This window comes from Anneissia japonica, unplaced genomic scaffold (genome assembly GCF_011630105.1).
Source record: "Anneissia japonica isolate Jap-2015-1 unplaced genomic scaffold, ASM1163010v1 scaffold2471_len1564793_cov202, whole genome shotgun sequence".
NCBI lineage: Eukaryota > Metazoa > Echinodermata > Crinoidea > Comatulida > Comatulidae > Anneissia > Anneissia japonica.
In genome coordinates this window covers 36,808-55,437 of record NW_022709610.1, presented here as the reverse complement: position 1 = coordinate 55,437, position 18,630 = coordinate 36,808, and the positions used below count along the sequence as shown (strand labels likewise).

Here is an 18,630-nt window from a genome sequence, read left to right as displayed (position 1 = left end):
ATATATTTCTTGCTCTAAAATTTATAACAAAGCAACTACATTTAAAAACTTAAATTTAGTCTGAAACTTAATTTTAAATTCAGTGATTCCTAAAATTAAGTTGCAAGAATACTGAGGATTTAATTTGATACACATATGTGTCACTAATACAGAGAGGCAAGTTGACAAAGTCTTAAATATGATGACGAGTCCATGATAAGAGCTCAATATTGCACTGAAGAAACATTGTACATTATTATAATTTTATACATAATCTATATCAGTACAGTAAAAACAAAGGTTCCAGTTAGTTTTTTTGTTCGAATGCACATACTAAAGGTAAGATTATCAAGTAAAACCTTAAAAGACTGCTTAATTGAATTGCTCTTTGAAATTGAATTGAAATGCTCTTGTATTGAGTATGAAAGCAAAACCTTGTTTGTGATGATATTTTTCACTTAAACATACCTTAGTGAACACATAATTATTAGTGTAGAGATTCACTTTTTAAATATAATACGACTTTTATGTTTTTTGAATGATATATCTCCTATTTCCTAAATATAGTACCAGTAATGGCTTTCCCTATTTTTAAAACATATTAATCCATGATTAGAGATATAAGATTGTTAGATCACTTAAATAAAATACTGACACTTTACAATTAATTGCATAGATTTGATAATTAGAGTAGTAGGTTGAGGTCAAACAAAAATTCCATCTCACAGTATAAGGCTTGGTTTCAAAACATCTAAAGCTGAAAGAAAAAATAAATATATATATATATCTGTAAAACGAATGTTGCATAATTATGACATTTCTTTGTTTATTTATTCAGTTTATCATTCATTTAGTCATTTTTATATTTATATAAAGTTACAGTAAAAATCGATTGTGAAGTGAAGTGTAAAATATTTCTTAGATTTTTCCATCCTCAATATTTATTTTTTTTTTAGATTTAATACATACTGTATGTAGGATCATGAATTGTGTTAAAGACAGGACAGTTCTTTGTGTGATGTGGTGAGTGGATTCACCAACTGTAGAATAAATGAAAATGCAAAAAATTCTATTAAGCATTCAAAGCTTGGATTTAATTCAAATTTGACTGCTTGCATACAATATACACATTATTTTGTGTAGAGAAGAAAGAGATTTAGTTATGTTTTTGTAAAGTTACAATTCAAATTATGGCATTGTTTTACATGGTCCCTATTATCATTTCCAGAGTAAAATCTTATAACAAAAGTTTGACTAATGTTTCTTTAAAGTGATCCTTACACGTAGCTAGAACCATAAAACATGACAACATTTTATGTGAGGAATGGTAATATGTGACCAGTAATAAAGTTACCAATAAAAATTTAATTTAACTTAGAATATAATCTTAATCTTTGAAATTATGAAATAGGAAAGAAAAAAGGGAAAAAAAATGTTTTTTTGTAGATGTATGACCACATTTACAGTACTATAAAGGATAGACATGAGGGATGCACATTTTCCAAGACAAACAACCTAAGTTAAAAACAAATTCCATAGTTTTTTCCATAGGACAGCCAGCTTATAATGATATTGACTTATTAATTGTTTTTCAATAATATTTTTTTCACTGAAAACACGAGGGAAGAAACATGCTTTTTAAAATTGAAATAATAAAGGACTTAATAGGTAACTGTTTCATTTCTTGATATTTTTCAAGAGAGCTGAATCGTAGCATCAGATAGGGTACAATAAGCCTCAATTAGTTTGCCAGAAGACAACAGAAAAATCGTATTTTGTGTATGCATGGAGGTACTGTATCCATGGTATATGTACAGTATAATCAATGAACAACATTTAAAGTACTGTATGAATACATTCAGAAATGATTTTGAGTGTTTTATAAAACTGTTACTACTTTGGCGTATTACTTACTTTCAGTAGTCTTTTCATAAGGTGAATGGTTGTCGATATCAGGTTGATCAAGTCTTGGGATCCTCAAAGTTTTTCTGTTAATAAGGTACCGGTAGCTTGTTCGGATCAATTTTCTGTAAAAACATCCTCATTGGCAACTTTCAACCAAAATTCTTTTGTTTTTAATCTGCACTGTCATCTTCTGCCATGAGTAGGTTGTCAACCCCATAAAGACACTACCTTGCCAATATGCCATGATTAGCAGGCTGGAGCCGTCGCAGAGACCAGCCCAGAGCTTGGCCTACGTCTGTAAGCTTTTAATGTTTAATCAAGTTGGATACAGTGGCAGTAGGCACATAATATTTATAACTCTAATCCTCATCCCTACTACTTATGCAGACTGGCTGGGACTAGGCCTAGCAAGAGCCTCCTCAGGCCTAGTCCCAAGAGAGGCCTGCTAGCCTACCTAGGGCTTAGCCTAGTTTTGAGAGCCATACTGTCCTAGTACGAAGCCTAGCCTATGCCAGGCTTGTAGAGGCCTAAGCTAGGCTAGTTGATTGTGTTGTTAAAGGTTTTTGGAGAAGTTAACAAACTAGTCCTACCTTTATACTGTAGTTTTATACTGTATTTTTCATAATTTGGAAATACACAAAAGCACGACCATCCATACTCCATGATACTGTATCACAGGCCCAGGTCTTGTCTATACACAAAAGTAAATTTTCCGTTTGTTGGTGTTTTAAAAGTACATAGAAAAGCAGTATATATTTATAAACTAGTTAACATTATATTTTAATTTAATACAAATAGTTCATTTAATTGATAATAGATTTGTTTCAAACACTAGAAATCCATAATTGGAGCAGTGGGGACGCCACCACTTGGTATGCCTATCCTTTAGTACTGGAAAGAAGGTTAGTGAAGTGGCTAGTTGCTAACGGAGGTCATTAATGACCAAGGATGAAAGTTAACAGATAGTCAATTGCATTACTTCTCACAAGTTAACAATTACTTATGTACTAACTGATTGCAGAATGGGTTGCAATAATATGTGTGGCGTAGGCATGTTTTTAAACATTGTCTTTGATGTATGAAATGTCCACAACCACCTCAGCCCCACCATGGGTGGGTTATGCATGCACCGACGTGGGGAATTTAACCTTTTATGTTTTTTTGTTTAACGGCCTTATAATAATATTACAGTCTAATGTGACCACAACACAAGGAAGTCCATTATTCTTTAATGTTTAGCATAGTACAGTACCGAGAATTCTGATTGTTTATATAATTTCAAGAAATATTACGTTCAAGGAAAATTTAACCTAAAAATCTTGGTTATTAATATTAGTCTAAATTCCATATTATGACCACAACTTATAAGTTGTAAATTATTCTTTAAAGAACAATTCTTTCAATGGTTGTACTCTTGACCAAAAAAAAAGCAAACAAAGCAAAAAAAAAATATAAAAAAAATACTGTATTATTGTGCTTTCGCAAGCTGGGAAAATAATTAAATATGCATAAATGTCTTCTGTGATAGGTTGATTGCCAACTTTATAATTGTTTGGAGTATATGGTCACTTCCCATAACACATTACATCCACAGGGTGCCCCAAAGCCAAAATCTAAAAAAAAAGTAAAAAACGGATAATTTGTGTTTTTTTAATCATGACAGCCTGAGTAGATAACTGGGTAAAATTAAGAAGTAAAGATTTGTTTTATAAATCTAAGAACCGCACAAATTTATGTTCAATACATTCTCGACTGTCATAAAATTGTGGACCTTATCAAATTTGGTTGGGGTGCGTAAGCACCAGGGGCGGCGCTATGGGGGGGGGAGGGGTGAAGGCCCCTTCGGGGAGGTCTTGCATTCCCCACCCTCCACGTCGGAGAGAAAAACTACAATTCATCGGGGAGAAAAAACAATTAGATATAAGCCTATGTATTTTTTACATATTAGGACTCTAAAATCAATTAATTAAGTTTTTGAAATCCTTAAATTGTCATTTTTTAGGGGGGGGGGAACCTTCGCCGACTAGACAACTTTACAAAGATTTTCAGTGACGCCGGACCACGGCCACTGGTACGCACCCAACGTCCCTTACCATCGCACTTTGGTTATACAGGCCTGCAAACTTTACATTTTACTTGCCAATTAGCGTAATAGAGTAATATAGGTCTACGCTTATTAATTACAATATCTTCTCAATTTCTCTTTTTTTTTTCTTCAGTGTACGTTATCACAGTGCATCGCACCGCCAATTTAATTACACTCCCTTTTCAATTAATACTAAGACAACGCAAAACAGTATTGCATTCATTTTGTATATATATATTTATGTCTTTAGTTGAGAAGTAGGTGGCATTTCTGACAGAAAGAATTCGAATTCGCCAGTAGGGACTGCAATCACTTTATATTTAAAAAAATATGTTATCTTTACTCTGTATCACCATGGCAAACGGTGCGAAGGTCTGAATCCACCCGAGTCAGCTGCTCCCCAGCCTTACCGCCAGCGGTGGAGCCAGAAATTTGTCGACAAGGGTCCGGCATGTACGACGGAGGGTTCCGACCCAAGGGGTCGACAGCAAGTAATAAATACTCACTTGTAGGGTTCACGGGGAGAGTTTTTTTTTGGCAGTATGGTCAAAAAGTGCTTTTAGGCAACAATATTAGGGTTTGACAGTACGTACGTTATTTGTATAGGAAAATAATTTTTTTTTTTTTTTTGGTCCGACGACCTAGTCACGTCGGACGGCAGGGCGTCCACGCCTGTCACACTTAGAGCCGCCACCGCTTACCGCTCGACCACTCGACTCGTTTGTTACATTATGAAGATGATCATTCATTTAGTGTGTAATTTTTTAATCAATAATCGTCTTTATGCTCCGCAAAAAGTATGTAATATTTTGTTGCCACCGAAATTGTTTTCCTATTCCGTAAACGTGCTTGCTTTCTGGGAGGTTTGTTGATAACTTTTAAAAGTTTCAGCAAGCAATTAGCTATTTTTACTGTCTATCGTCAACAATGTTTTGGTGACTGAGTAAATGTTTATTTTAATGCATAACTCTAAAGATGATGCCGTACATATAAGAAATGTTTATGACGATTTACCGAGCCAGACACTGGCACTCATCTGGAAAAAATGCATCGTACTTCCATTTTTTCGGTCTATTTAAGGACACTTTTAAATTCCTATTTATCTGGATTAAAATATCGTAAAATAATAATTAAAACGATTCTACAAAATATTGAAGGAGGAGTTGTGACTACAATAGAAACTCTCGGCTAGATTCATAATAATAATAATAATAATAATAATAATAATAATAATAATAATAATAATAATAATAATAACAATAATAATAATAATAATATCGTTTAGTAGGTAGGCCTAAGTTTTTGAATGCATACATTCCATGGTCTGGTGAATGCGTATGTTCACTACAAAATAAACAAATTCACCATCTTAACCCCAAAAACTAGACTTGCTGTATATTCTCACGTGTATAAGACGAGGCTTGAATAGCAAACTACGGTTGAAAAACAGGGGGTCTTACACGCGCAACACATACACATCTTTTTATTTTTAAATCCTGTTCGTCTTATATGTGCATCGTAGTGTAACACGAACTTACTACTGAAGTGGAGCTACTGTTAGTGTGAATGAGCGCAATTAATGCGTGGAAATATGATTTTTGATTAACATTTAAAAGCCAGGATAATAGTATTATTTGGAAGTGGCCCTATATTTGGCTCCGTTTAATAACCAGCTGGATGCAGTATCATGACCATAAATCGCAGTAAACAGAAGGTATTCCGACAATGAAACAGGGGGTGGGGGAGAGAAATTGTCTTATACGCCCGACATATAAAAATAGTTCAAAAATCTGTTCAAACTCTGGGGGTGGGGATGTAGTGAGCGGAGGTTTGTCTTAGAAGCGAATTACCTCTTTAAAACACAACATACGTCTTTTCCCCATTGACATAATGAGAACTGATGTTCTCATTATGTCTTCCACTCCCACACCCATATCTGGATCCGCCACTGTACCTTGCTTATATTTTATAGGTTGAGGAAAAAATCTCTTAAGAATTCCAAGGCAATTTTGCATTGAACCAAGCTATAATAACTTGTAACGCTTTAGAAGATTTGGATGATGGACCCAACTGACGCTAAGTACTCACACAGTAGCCAGCATTCAACTCAACTCAAAGGAGAATAGCCACTAGTAATTTATGTAATGACTTCCTTAAGATGGAATAATTACCACATCAGGATGCATGTCTAATTCCCTCTAAATAGGCTATTAAATGTATAATAAATATTGTATTTCTAAGATATAGTTACAGTAGTTATAGTTAAGTCGTTGAAACAAAAAATTATGACAACAAGGCATGTAGACTGTAGAACACTTCATTTATTTTCGAAAGAAATTTTCGGCCAGTCCTCTGGCCTTCATCAGCTTTGATAAAGGCCAGAGGACTGGCCGAAAATTGCCTTGTTGTCATAATTTTTTGTTTCAACGACTTAACTATAACTACTGTAACTATATCTTAGAAATACAATATTTATTAAGCTGTAGACCAAATGAAGTGTTGGACTGTTAAAAAGAGTAAGGATAACCAACACGGGGACAGCCGTATGACAATGATGAAGAAGATAATGATGATGATACAATGATAACGAAAATAAATGATAATGACGATTTTATTTATCCATTTTCAATATTAATAACACAATTCCACTGCACTTCCCTTAATGTTAAGGCCTATGAGAATAAAAAATTAACTGGCGAGATCTGATCAAAAGTCAGATATTCTTTTATTCAAAGAAACACATTTGACAAATGATATCCTAAACAAATCTGTTTTTTTTTTTTTATTTTTTTTTTTTTTTATTTTTTTATGGAAGGGATTTGCCTTCCAAAGTATTGGATCAACACAAGGTGTTTTAATTCTTATTAACCAAAATTTTGATATAGAAATACTAGATAAAGTAATAGACATAGAGGGAAGATATTAAAAGTTAAAATTTGTGATATGATATATGTAATAAAAACATTTATGCACCAAATGATGTTAAAAATTGTACATTTTTCAGAAAATTACAAAAAATAATCGAAAACTTCACCAATTTAAGCGAAGATAAGCCTCTCATTGGAGAAGATTTTAACTGTATCTTAAATAAAAATATAGATCTAAAAGGTAGTGTGAACAAAAATGACACATCACTGTTTACATTAAAAACATTTATGAACAAATTAGAAATAACTGATAAAATGCAATTCACTTGGAGAAGACAATCAATCTACAGAAGTTTATGACTACTTTATAACATCAAAAACAATATATAAATCAATTGAAATTTTGTCATGTGATATTATGTCTACTGTGTCTACAGATCATTTAGGAGTTTCATTAAATATAAGTACAGGCATTCCTAAAAGAGGTCCAGGGTTTTATAAAATTAATAACAATCTGCTTAATGACAATACTTATATGGAAACAAATTTGAAACCTAATACATAATACAGTTAATAACAATCAACACTTAAATAAAATATTATTATGGAAGACAAAATAAAAATTAATATTCAATATCAAGTGAAACTAAAAATAAAATGTCTAGAAAAAAAACCTTCAAAACGAATTAAAAATATTAAATGATTCATTAGTGGTCAATTATTCAGAACACATTGTTAGTAGATAAGAAAGAAAAAAGAATTTGAGATGATGCAGAAATTAATGGCGCCCAGATTAGGTGTAAAATGGATTGAGGAGGGAGAAAGAAACAGTAAATACTTTATAAATACTTTATTAACACATAAAAAAACACAATGGTTAAAAAAAAAAAAAAAAAAAAAAAAAAAAAATCAGAAGCCTCAAAACATCAAATGGGTATATAGATTCAGATACCAAACACATTTTAAATGAAGAAATAAATTTTGGCATTCTCTATACAAAAAGAGATATCGTTAAAACAGAATTCAAAATATATCTAGATTATGCTAAAATAAATAAGTTAAGTGAAGATGAGAGAGATATGTGTGAATGATATATTACAGTTAATGAATGTACAAAGCCTATAAAAATGATGAAATCCAACAAATCACCAGGACATGATGGTTTAAATATTGAATATTTTAGAGTTTCTTGGGATGATATTGGTAACATTTTATGTTACGCATTAAATATATCTTATGAAAAAGTAATTTTGAGTAATTCACAAAGACATGGGGTTGTTAATTTCTTATATAAAATGGGGATAAACAACTACTTGAAAATTGGCGCCCTATTACACATCTTAATATTAACTACAAAAAGTCTGACAAAAATATTCAGTATCAGAATGCATAAAGTAATAAGTGGAATAATTGATACCGATCAAAAGGGTTATATAAAACTAAGATTTTCAGGTGAAAATATTCGTCTTGCAAATGACATACTGTACACCTACTTGAATACAGAGACAGTGAAAATATGGGAGGCATCATGCTCTAATTTGATTTTCGAAAAACGTTTGATTCCATTATTTGAGATTTTATGTTGAAACAATCAAATCATTAAATTGTGGTAAATCGTTCTGTTGATGGATTAAAACAATTTATAATACTACTGAATGTATAATTAACAATGGGTGGTTATCAGAAAGTTTTTAAATGTATAACGGCACACGTCAAGGCTGTCCTCTCTCTGCATTGTTGTTCATCTTAGTATCGCACAACTTGCTGACGACACACTTGTATTTATTAGGAATGAAAACAATCTTACAGCTGTATTTAATATTATAGAAAAATACTGTAGAATGTCTGGCTTAAATCTTAAGAAAAAAACAAGGGCCATGTGGCTAGGAAAATGAAAAAAAACACAAAAAAAAAACCAACAAAAAACAACAAAAAAAACCCAAAAAAAACGTAAAGATAAACCGTACGGATTGTATTTGAGTAATAAACCAATACAAATATTAGGTATTTATGTCGGTTATGACAATATCAAAAGTGAACATTTAAATTGGATAATAAATTTACTTTAAAAAAAAATATTGAATGTTTGGAAATTTATCATTAATGGGTAAAAAACACTATTTAAAATTTATTTTAAGTCTGGCACTTACAAAACTGTTGTATAATGCATCAATAATTAAAACTCTAATGAACTCTCATAATTCAATTTATTTGGGATGGAAAGAAAGAAAAAATAAAAAGAAAAACAATGGCTTGTTCAACTAAAAATGGTGGAATGAAAATGCCTTATTTTCACCTACAATGTACCCTGAAAATAAGCTCGGCGAGAAAACAGATAATGCAAAGTGGAAATTACTTCCAATATACTACTTCTAGAAAGTCTGTCCAGTAAAGGTTACGGTATCTTTACTATGTCAAACGTTAAACTAACACACTATTCTTTGGATAGAATTCTTCCCTCTTTTTACTTAAATGTACTCAAGGTCACTGCCAAATATGATTGTAATATTAAAGAAGTTATCAATTACACGGAAGTTATAGAACAGAACCTTTGGGGAAACAAGTGTATAAATTTGAACCAATAATCATTTTTATATAAAAACGGGATTGAATCTAGTTTTGTCAAAATCTAACTGTTCCCTGGTCAAAAGAAACAGAATGTTGACGTCAAAGGAAATCTAATTGCTATATTCAATCAATAAATTATGGAAAAATGTGCACCATTCAATTACATTTGTGCATAAGCCAATGATTATTTACAAAGACATTGTCTTAGGTAGTAACATTAACATTATTGAGATTTATACAATTGCAATGTTTACAATTTATAAACAAAAACTTCTTCTAGAGTGTAAAAAAACCCCTGTATGTAAAGATATCTGGAAATATTTTACAATTGAATTAAAATCTATAAGTGAATATGATTTGTATAGAAACAGTGAATGTATGTATATAATGTGTGTATGCATGTGCAGTGTGTATATATATATATATATATATATATATATATATATATATATATATCTGTATGAGTGTAATGGGTGAATACGTGTATATGTATATGTATGTGTATTGGTGTAATTATATGTATGTGTATACATGTATTGTTACTGCTCGTTCATCACACTTACGCTAATTGTATGAATTAATGGAGAATATAATGTAATAATGCTGAAAACAATCTTAAAAATAAAAAAAAATAAAAAATGAAAACCATCTAAATTTATATTGACAAACAAAATGCAAGACTAATCTCAATACACTGTAGTTTTCAGGGAGATATGTTCTTGCTCTGGCTCCATTGGTTTTAGAATGGCTCCAGAAGATAGCAGACTTGTATGATTATGATTACCAATAATATTATGTTCAGAAATATTTTTTTTAAAGTATATTATTGAAATTAGTTTAGCTGCCAAATGCCCCGTATAACATTAAATGATATATATATGTTTTCTCTAAATATTTAATGTGATAATGACTGTATAAGAATGAGAAAAAAATACATGTGAATGATGCACCCACACAAAAGAGAAAAAAAAATCAGTAAACCAAATGAATTGAACATTCTTGCAAAGTCGAGTGGTTAAGGAAGGGGCTCCGAAACGTACATCCATAATATTCATGGTTCGAACGTCCTCCTCGCCATAGTGTCTGGTGGTGGAACAAGTCTTCTTGGATAAGGACTATAAACATAGGCCCAGGTACACAATTTAGATCATGTGCACTTTCAAGAAAACCAGTACATCTTTCGAGACGAGTAGGGGGTAATCCCAGTGTACTGGTGGACAGACGACAGATAGCTGGTATCGGTTTAGTGGGTAGCTCAGACACAAAGACCCTTAAGGGAGCAGCAAAATATTCTAAGAGCATCGAGCTACTCCACATCTAAACGCTTTTAGACTTCAGTATAAAGCGCAAAATCGAACCACATTAAAAACATTACATTATTAAAATATGTTTCGCTTTCATTTCTGTTGTATTGATTTGGGGACTGATTGAATGTTAGTAGCTTCGATGTGGGGGCATTGAATTTCGGCATGCCCACTGTGCACATTTCCATCAACAGGCACATAATTATAATGAAAACACAATACAGAGAATTATATAAAAAGCTGTGGATACATTTTTATTATACAATTGCAAACCATAACACTTGTTTGGTATTAAAATAATTAGTTTTTATATTCTTCTCATGTCCATTTTTAATAAATTACACAATTTTAAGAAAAGGTAAAATTATTGATACGTGATGTCTAAATTAACTTTCTATAGTCTGATACAATTATCTCTACAGCAATTAACTTTTACATCAATATATACAACTACATAGAAAGAAAATCAATTTATTAATAACCAAATGGTAAAATAAATTCCAAATTCACTAATCTAAACCCAAACTCATTATCAAAACCAGATAGGAAAGGCTAAAGCTGTGTCCACACTATCATATTTTCTCTGACAAAAAAATGCTGTATGCCCATATATAGTCATGATGTGCCTATATGGTCCTAATGTGATGTCCTCATGACCATATTTAAGCACATGTTTTTGTCAAATAAAAGTTGGTAGTCCAGAAAGGGCTTTAAAATACAGTATTCATAATAAAATCAATTAGTGTATAACATTTAATATTCATATATTCCCAAGATAAAATAGTAAAAATATTACATGAATAATAATAAAAAAAAAAAAAAAAAAGAAAAAAAATTACATAAAAAAAAAAAAAAAAAAAAAAAAAAAAAAAAAAAAACAGCAATATTCTGGCGGATTGCCAAAAAGCAATTTTAATTAGATTTATGTTATATATTTTGTATACTTTATGTCATATAATAATTTTGAAAACTTTGGGGGTCAGCAAATAGTTAACACAACATATATATTTTGTGAGATTGCTGAGCCCCTATTTCTGTAAATTTTATTTTGTATGTATCTTCGTCATCTATTCACCATTTTTAATAAATGACAATTTTATCCCATTCATGTGTATTGCGTTGTTTGCTTGTGTGACTTAGTGGGTTGTGTGTTGGGAAAGCCTGGGGCACAAAGAAAAAAAAATCACTGAATAAAGACTTTTCATTTAGAGCTGGTAGGCCTACACAAAAAAGAAATTATATTCAATAGATTAAAAATACAACATTTTTTGTAATAAAAATAGGAATCTCATCACAAATTTACAGAAATAAGATAACAATTGGGTTACAAAGAAAAGCATTTGTACAGGTAGGCTGTTTTATGGAGACAATAATACACAATACTGTACAACGAAAGACAATAGTCTGTATGTTAAGTTAATGACATCACAGATGGATTTCATGGTACTGATTATACAGTACATGGCAATTTGAATGTATTCATTACCCTACTGCAATTTACGTCAGAGCTGTTTCTGGAAATCTAAGAGTTTGTTTTTCTACTTGCTGTATTAAAATGTTTTAAAATTCTTGAATTTGGTTTTCTAACACAATAAGAGAATGACAAATCTTGGTAATGTTGGGTACTTAATTTTAGGTTAAATCATGGTTGGACCAAAGCCTAGATTTGTTAAGAAAAAGATACATTAAATTGACGAGAGCTGACATATCCAATGGCAAAAAACAAAAAAAAATCTCAACGGACTAAAAACCATGATTTCCAATTGCTCGGCAACAACATAAATTTTGTTTTTTACTATTATTTTTAATATTAAATATTGTGTTATCATTAGGTAAGTCATTAATGAATATACATTATTTGCATTGTTTACCAGCTTTTATATTTTCTATATACAGTATTTTTTTTTTATTTATGTTTACCTAGAAGTGAATTTTGTGTTAATTGACTCAAAAGGAAATAAACTTTAATTTGATTTGATTTCATGTTGTTGACACTTTTTAAAAATTTTGAACACAAACTATAATATCAGCCCTCTAGAAACATGAAAGTGCATTGGATCTTATAAATTTTAGCGAAATAAATAGGCTAAACTGTGTGTAACATTTAAATGGAAGGGGTTTGTTGCAGTGGAAATGGTTTGGTTTTCCAAACTCGAGGTCGAGTTTGTGTCCTTGAGCCGGGGCATTTTATCTGCTACATTACTGTATCAATGGGTACCAGTACATTGCTGGGAGTATCCTGTGGTGGAATAGCATCGCCATCATGACTCGGCGAAGATTTATCATTTCTATGCAACATTTAAAAATTAGCAAGTGGCTGCTTGGCCTAAATGAATTCTCAACTTGACAAGTAATGTTAACAACACAAATAACTTACAAACTATGGAGTATGGGTTTGACAATAACACCAAGTTGTCCAATTTTAAATATCCAGATGCCAAAATAATGATTTTTTAATGAGGTGCAATTATGTAGGGTTTATTACTTACAGTCAATTTAAAATGTAATTATACACCATTTTGACAGTAAATATAGCATTATAAACAAAAGTCTACCATCCCTATTTATTAACTACTGCTAGTGTCGTATTACAAGCAGTACCAGTGGCAGTGGGGCCAGGGGAGCTTAATCCCCATTGGACAGGGCAATTCAGTGTCAGCCATGACTCGTTGGACATATGAACAAAGCATTATAAATTTTGCAATTGCATATACTTGAAGTCTGGAGATGGGGAAACCGATAGGGTGGTGGGGGACCCGGCCAGGTGGAGTGGGACTTGATAAGTAAAGTGAAGGAGCTGGGTCGCAAAATATAGTGATATGAGGTGAATTTTTAAATACTTGAATGTTTATTTTATTTTATTTTGCCCTAAATTCCTTGAATCTACCAAAGGTTTTTTCCTAGACACCACTTGTCTCTGTTGAAGATTTTTAGAATCCTATAATTGACAGCTTTAATGTACAGAGGTTAAACTTACCACAACCACTATTGCTGAGAGTGTGGGGAGGGGGAGGGAAGGCCAGTGCCCCGAGACAAAAGAATTTAAAAAAAAAAGGTGTATTTGAGGAAAAAAATATTTCTAAAACATTTCCCAGACCCCACTTCACCAGGAACTCTTGCAGCTTGACTGCCCTGGGGTGGATGCTTCGCTACATAACCCACTCTTGTGCCCTATGTGGCCCCAGGGTAGCATTACCCTAAAAAGCCTTAGCTGGATGCCTCAGGCTTCCTTGTTATAACCGAACGATAATCACCAACTATAGTTATACCACATAATTATCTATGGAGTTAGAGAAGTATACTGTAGTATTACCAATCAAAATATTAAATCACTAGGCCTAATTATAAATGTCTTATTTTTACAGAATTAGTTTGGTCATCCCTCATTAGTTTGTAATTGTAGGTATACTCAGAGGGTGTGCTTTTTTTTTTGTTTATTCAAAAATACAATAAATTAAATAAATATCAAAAGGATATTGTGAGATCAACCAATTCAATACAAAATCTATTTGATCTAGCTACAGTAGATCCTGTACAATATTTCTTCCTTGAATATGCTAAACTAATCAATATGTTGTGGTTTGACCTTTCTACGAACAAGAAAACATCCGGCTTTCCAATTCATTGATTTCCAATGAAAAATTCAAAACTTGATATTTTATGATTAGTTATCAATAACAACTCTGTAATTACTTGTGTTACATTACAGTATTGTACAGTACAAAGGCGCACTATGTATTTTTCTTATAACCAATTTTTTTTTTTTTTATAAAAAATACAGTATCCTGTCAACACAGTGAACTATATCCCTCAACATAACTTGGCTGGCAGAGCAAAAATTACATAATTTTGTTTTTCTTTAAATAATAATATATCCTATATTCCATATATATATTTCTACAAAAAAAGCCCTATGAGATAACTTGTAACAAATTGTTGTTGTATGGGAAAAAATTACTTCCTTTAATCAAAATTTTTCATTAGCTTTTCTGAAGATTTACTGTATAAGGTACACATTTTAACAGTCAGTAGTGACACAGTACTTGGATCCAAATAATTATACAGGGGACCCAAACCAGGTGGGGTTCATGGGAAGAAATTTTTATGGTTAAGAATGGCCTAAAATTGTGCTGTATCCACCACAATATAATGGATTAGCAAGAACAATAACTTTGTTTAGATTGTCAAGAATGATGTTTATAGTCCGACAATCCTGTTGCGGCATCAGACGACAGGGGGTCCTCAATTTGGAAAGAAATAGTATATTTTATCAGAAAAGAAACAAATTGTAAGGAAAAATAACTTACACATACTGAGCTGTAACAAAAAATTTGAACAAAAAATGCAGCCAAATTCAATTTTATAACATAAGTATCTCATTATAAAACCATGAAAATTCCATTTCAACCAATGCATAGTAGGTTACCAGTACATTAATTTTCTTCAGCTCGGTTAACACTATCAAATTTTATGTGACAAATTTGTGTATATTTTGATTGTCATATAATACCTAAATATGGGCATATCACATTTTTTGTTGCATTAAATTTTGATAGTGTGGACACAGTTTCCATTTACTTCCCGTAATAAGAGTAAAATAGCCTACTCTATTTACAAGTCATGAGGGTGAATAGCGAACTTTATAACACACCTAAATAGATCCCTGTCATTTGACTGGTGGATTACGTGACATTGGTTAATCATCCCATTTCGTCACTCATCGAAGTTGAAATTTATTTCCATCTGTGCAATTTTCTTTCCATTCATTTTTTCAAATGCACGGTGCCTAGCAAACGAAATGACTTCAACATAATACAATCTTTTGATATGATAAAAAGACGCGGGACATTTTCCGGAAGGTTAAATCCATAAAATGACGTCATGTCACCTATTAAACTCTACAGTGCCTCTAATTTTGATAAGTGAGGTGTGAAATGTATGGGAGATTTTGTTTACTCAGGGAGTTGATGGTTTATTGTAAAATATTCTAATTGCTTGGATGATACCTCAAAAACTAGCTCAAACTTGTACAAAATCTGTGCTGAATTCGGCCCTCATTTTCTGAAATGTGCGGACGGATTTCTAGCCTGCTAGGGACCTAGGTTTTGTGCAGAGGATAGGCCAGGCTAGGACGAAGAACCGATTCGAGCCGACGAGCTCGTGGGCCCAAGGGTGGGGTGAAGTTGGTCGGCGGCCAGGAAGGAAGGGCCTATAGTCTATTCCCGAGCAGGCGACAGGCAAGATACCTTTAGTCTGGGACACTTGTTTGGTAGATGATCAAATGACAAGACAAGTATCTATTTAGGCCTAAGGGGCCAAGGTGTGTTATAAAACAAAAATGTATGTTTTGTATTTGTATTTGAAAAGTTGACTGTTACATTCAACTCGGCTCAGCCACGTTGAATGGAACAGTCCATCTATTAACTCATGAAAATATTCTTCCCATTGCACTCATTAACATTCATTATTCTATTTACCTTAAGCATTGAGGATGAAACTACACTATTACACAAATATTGAGTGCTCATGAAGGGAATGGTGAAGACCAGTTTATCTTCTCTCGAGCCTTCTGCCCTCGGGAAGATAGGCTACGGTCTCCGCATCATGGAGGGCTATGTATTTCACCGTTCCCTGAATCTAGAGCTCTGGTCGGCAACCCATGGGTCGCGACCCAAGATTGGGTCGTGAGTGAATTTTTTAGGGTCGTCATATCGTATCTGGGTATTAAAAAAAATTATACAGGAAGTCGGAAGTCGTAAGTGTTAAAATAAAAACTTTTTAAAATCAGTAGTGTCTTATGGAAACATTGAACAAAACATTTTTTATTAAATAATTTGATGAAATGCTGGCTATTGTCTTCAATTTGTGTTAATGTTTGGCTGTTGTCATTCGATTTACGAATTGATGAGCTTGATAAAACATCGCTTTGCATCACAGCGTGCAGTTTGTTGAATAAATTACACAAAAATATTTTGTTTTAATGCAATGATGAACTCTTTACAATTTTATTTTGATCAAAGGATGAGTTAAAGTTGAATTAACACTAATTTATAGCAATAATTTGCAATGGAAAATTCATTTATAATATGAAATCAGCAGTAATGTGATTACAACTACATTAGTTGCATTATGTTCCCAATATCATTTCATATTATTGCAAGGTTATCACAAAATATTCTTTTTTTTTTTTAATATTCAGCATTCTACCGGATGCATTTAGAATGAACAGTGTAACAAGTCAAAAATATGTTATGTTATGACATAGAACAGAATACACAAAAAGAAATCCCCATGGTTAGGGGGTAAAATTTTCAAATGTTTCTATATTTAAATTTTGAATAATTATTTTAAATAAAAAAGAATTTGTTTTTGTATTAGTTTCAACTTTATCCAAAAATAAATTTCTTTACTTTGGGAGAAACATTTTTTTGTCCTTGTTTTCAAAATGTCTATATATTTTAAATTTTTAATTTTATGGAAGGATCCCCCGTGTGAACATGGTTCCTTGTATAGAACAGGTGGGCAAAGTGCGGCCCATGGGCCGCAATTTGCCCGACAGAGATTTTTTTGCGACCAGTGAAAATTAATTAAAAACCCTATGTGTGCGGCCTGCCAAGCAAAATTGGCTAGAAAACACCTTGTCATTTAGGCACGACACCCATCATATGTAAAAAGTAACATTAAAACTGAGAATGAAATGGTGTAAAAGCAGTGCCGGGAGGTTTTTGAAAGCTCACTAGAAACATAAAAGTTTGGGTGCAGCCCTCGGTGTTAAATAAAAAATTTGGCCCTCCGACCGATTTTTAAAACAGGCTATCTTTATAACATTTGCTCATTTGGAATTTCTATATCACACCTATTTTCTAGTCGTTCTATATATCCAGATTTTTCTCCAACAACAAAACAAAAAAACTCCGACAAGGAGTGTCAATATTACTTCTGTACTTCTACTTCTACTTTTAGGGTCAGTGCCCATTAGTAATTCTCTTCTATGATTATTACGCCTTATTAATATTATCAGTATTAACATTATGCTTACTTAAGTTTTATAAAGTATGCGTACTGTATATAATAATCATTATGTATTTTTAATGTTTATATTACTAACGTTTGTTATACACCGAATGCAATTTAACATTCTCTTTTATTGTGACAACTAAGGTGTGAATAGAATATCGATATACAGTATTCTTTACTAAAGTTACAGAATTTAATGTTTGCACTATCCTAATTATTGTGTAGCACAACAAAAAGTAGAATATATCAAAAACATGAGTTGCTTTATATATTCAGATATTATCTTTGGCCTGTGAGCCCAACTTAAAAAAATATTTTGGCCCTTTAAACAAATTAATTAAGAATCAAGGGCATACCGATTTTCACATCAGATTCCGGGAAGGAAATTCTGGTTTGAAGTGAAGTATATTGCTCAAAATGTGTCAAAATCATTTCTTTTGAGGCTACTCTATTTTTGTAAGATAGTATAATACATACTCCAAGTATCGAAATGCACGCCATCGTGTCGGGATTCAATATTTCGACATAAATTACGTCATCATCAGGATGATCTAGTTTTTGTGATACAATGAAAAAATTAAGTGTCCCCTTAATAGGGGTTGAATATGTATTGATACCATTTAAAACACCTAGAAAGTGTGCCGTCCTATTAATGGGATTGTCCCCTTAAATAAGGGTTGGCCGTAGTGTTTATAGATATAATTCCCCTCGTTTCACTAAAAAGTGTCCCCTTAGTAGGGGTGTCCCAAAGTAATGGGTTCCACTGTATTATATTGGCCGTATATTTTGTATCTTGGACAATACTTCTATGAAAATTTGAGATCTTGGTTCGTGCGAAGCTAGGGGCACACGTTTACGTGTGTCATAAATTATACATAGCAACGCGGATTTAAGAGATTGCACA

General features: G+C 32.2%; 1 long non-coding RNA gene across 1 annotated transcript; it reads left to right on the top strand.

Moving 5' to 3' along the window:
- The first annotated feature begins 2,098 nt into the window (after positions 1–2,098).
- Positions 2,099–6,251, top strand: LOC117106813. The gene is made up of 3 exons (XR_004445141.1): positions 2,099–2,181; positions 2,720–2,786; positions 5,943–6,251. It is a non-coding gene; the product is annotated as an uncharacterized LOC117106813 (long non-coding RNA).
- Positions 6,252–18,630: the final 12,379 nt, after the last annotated feature.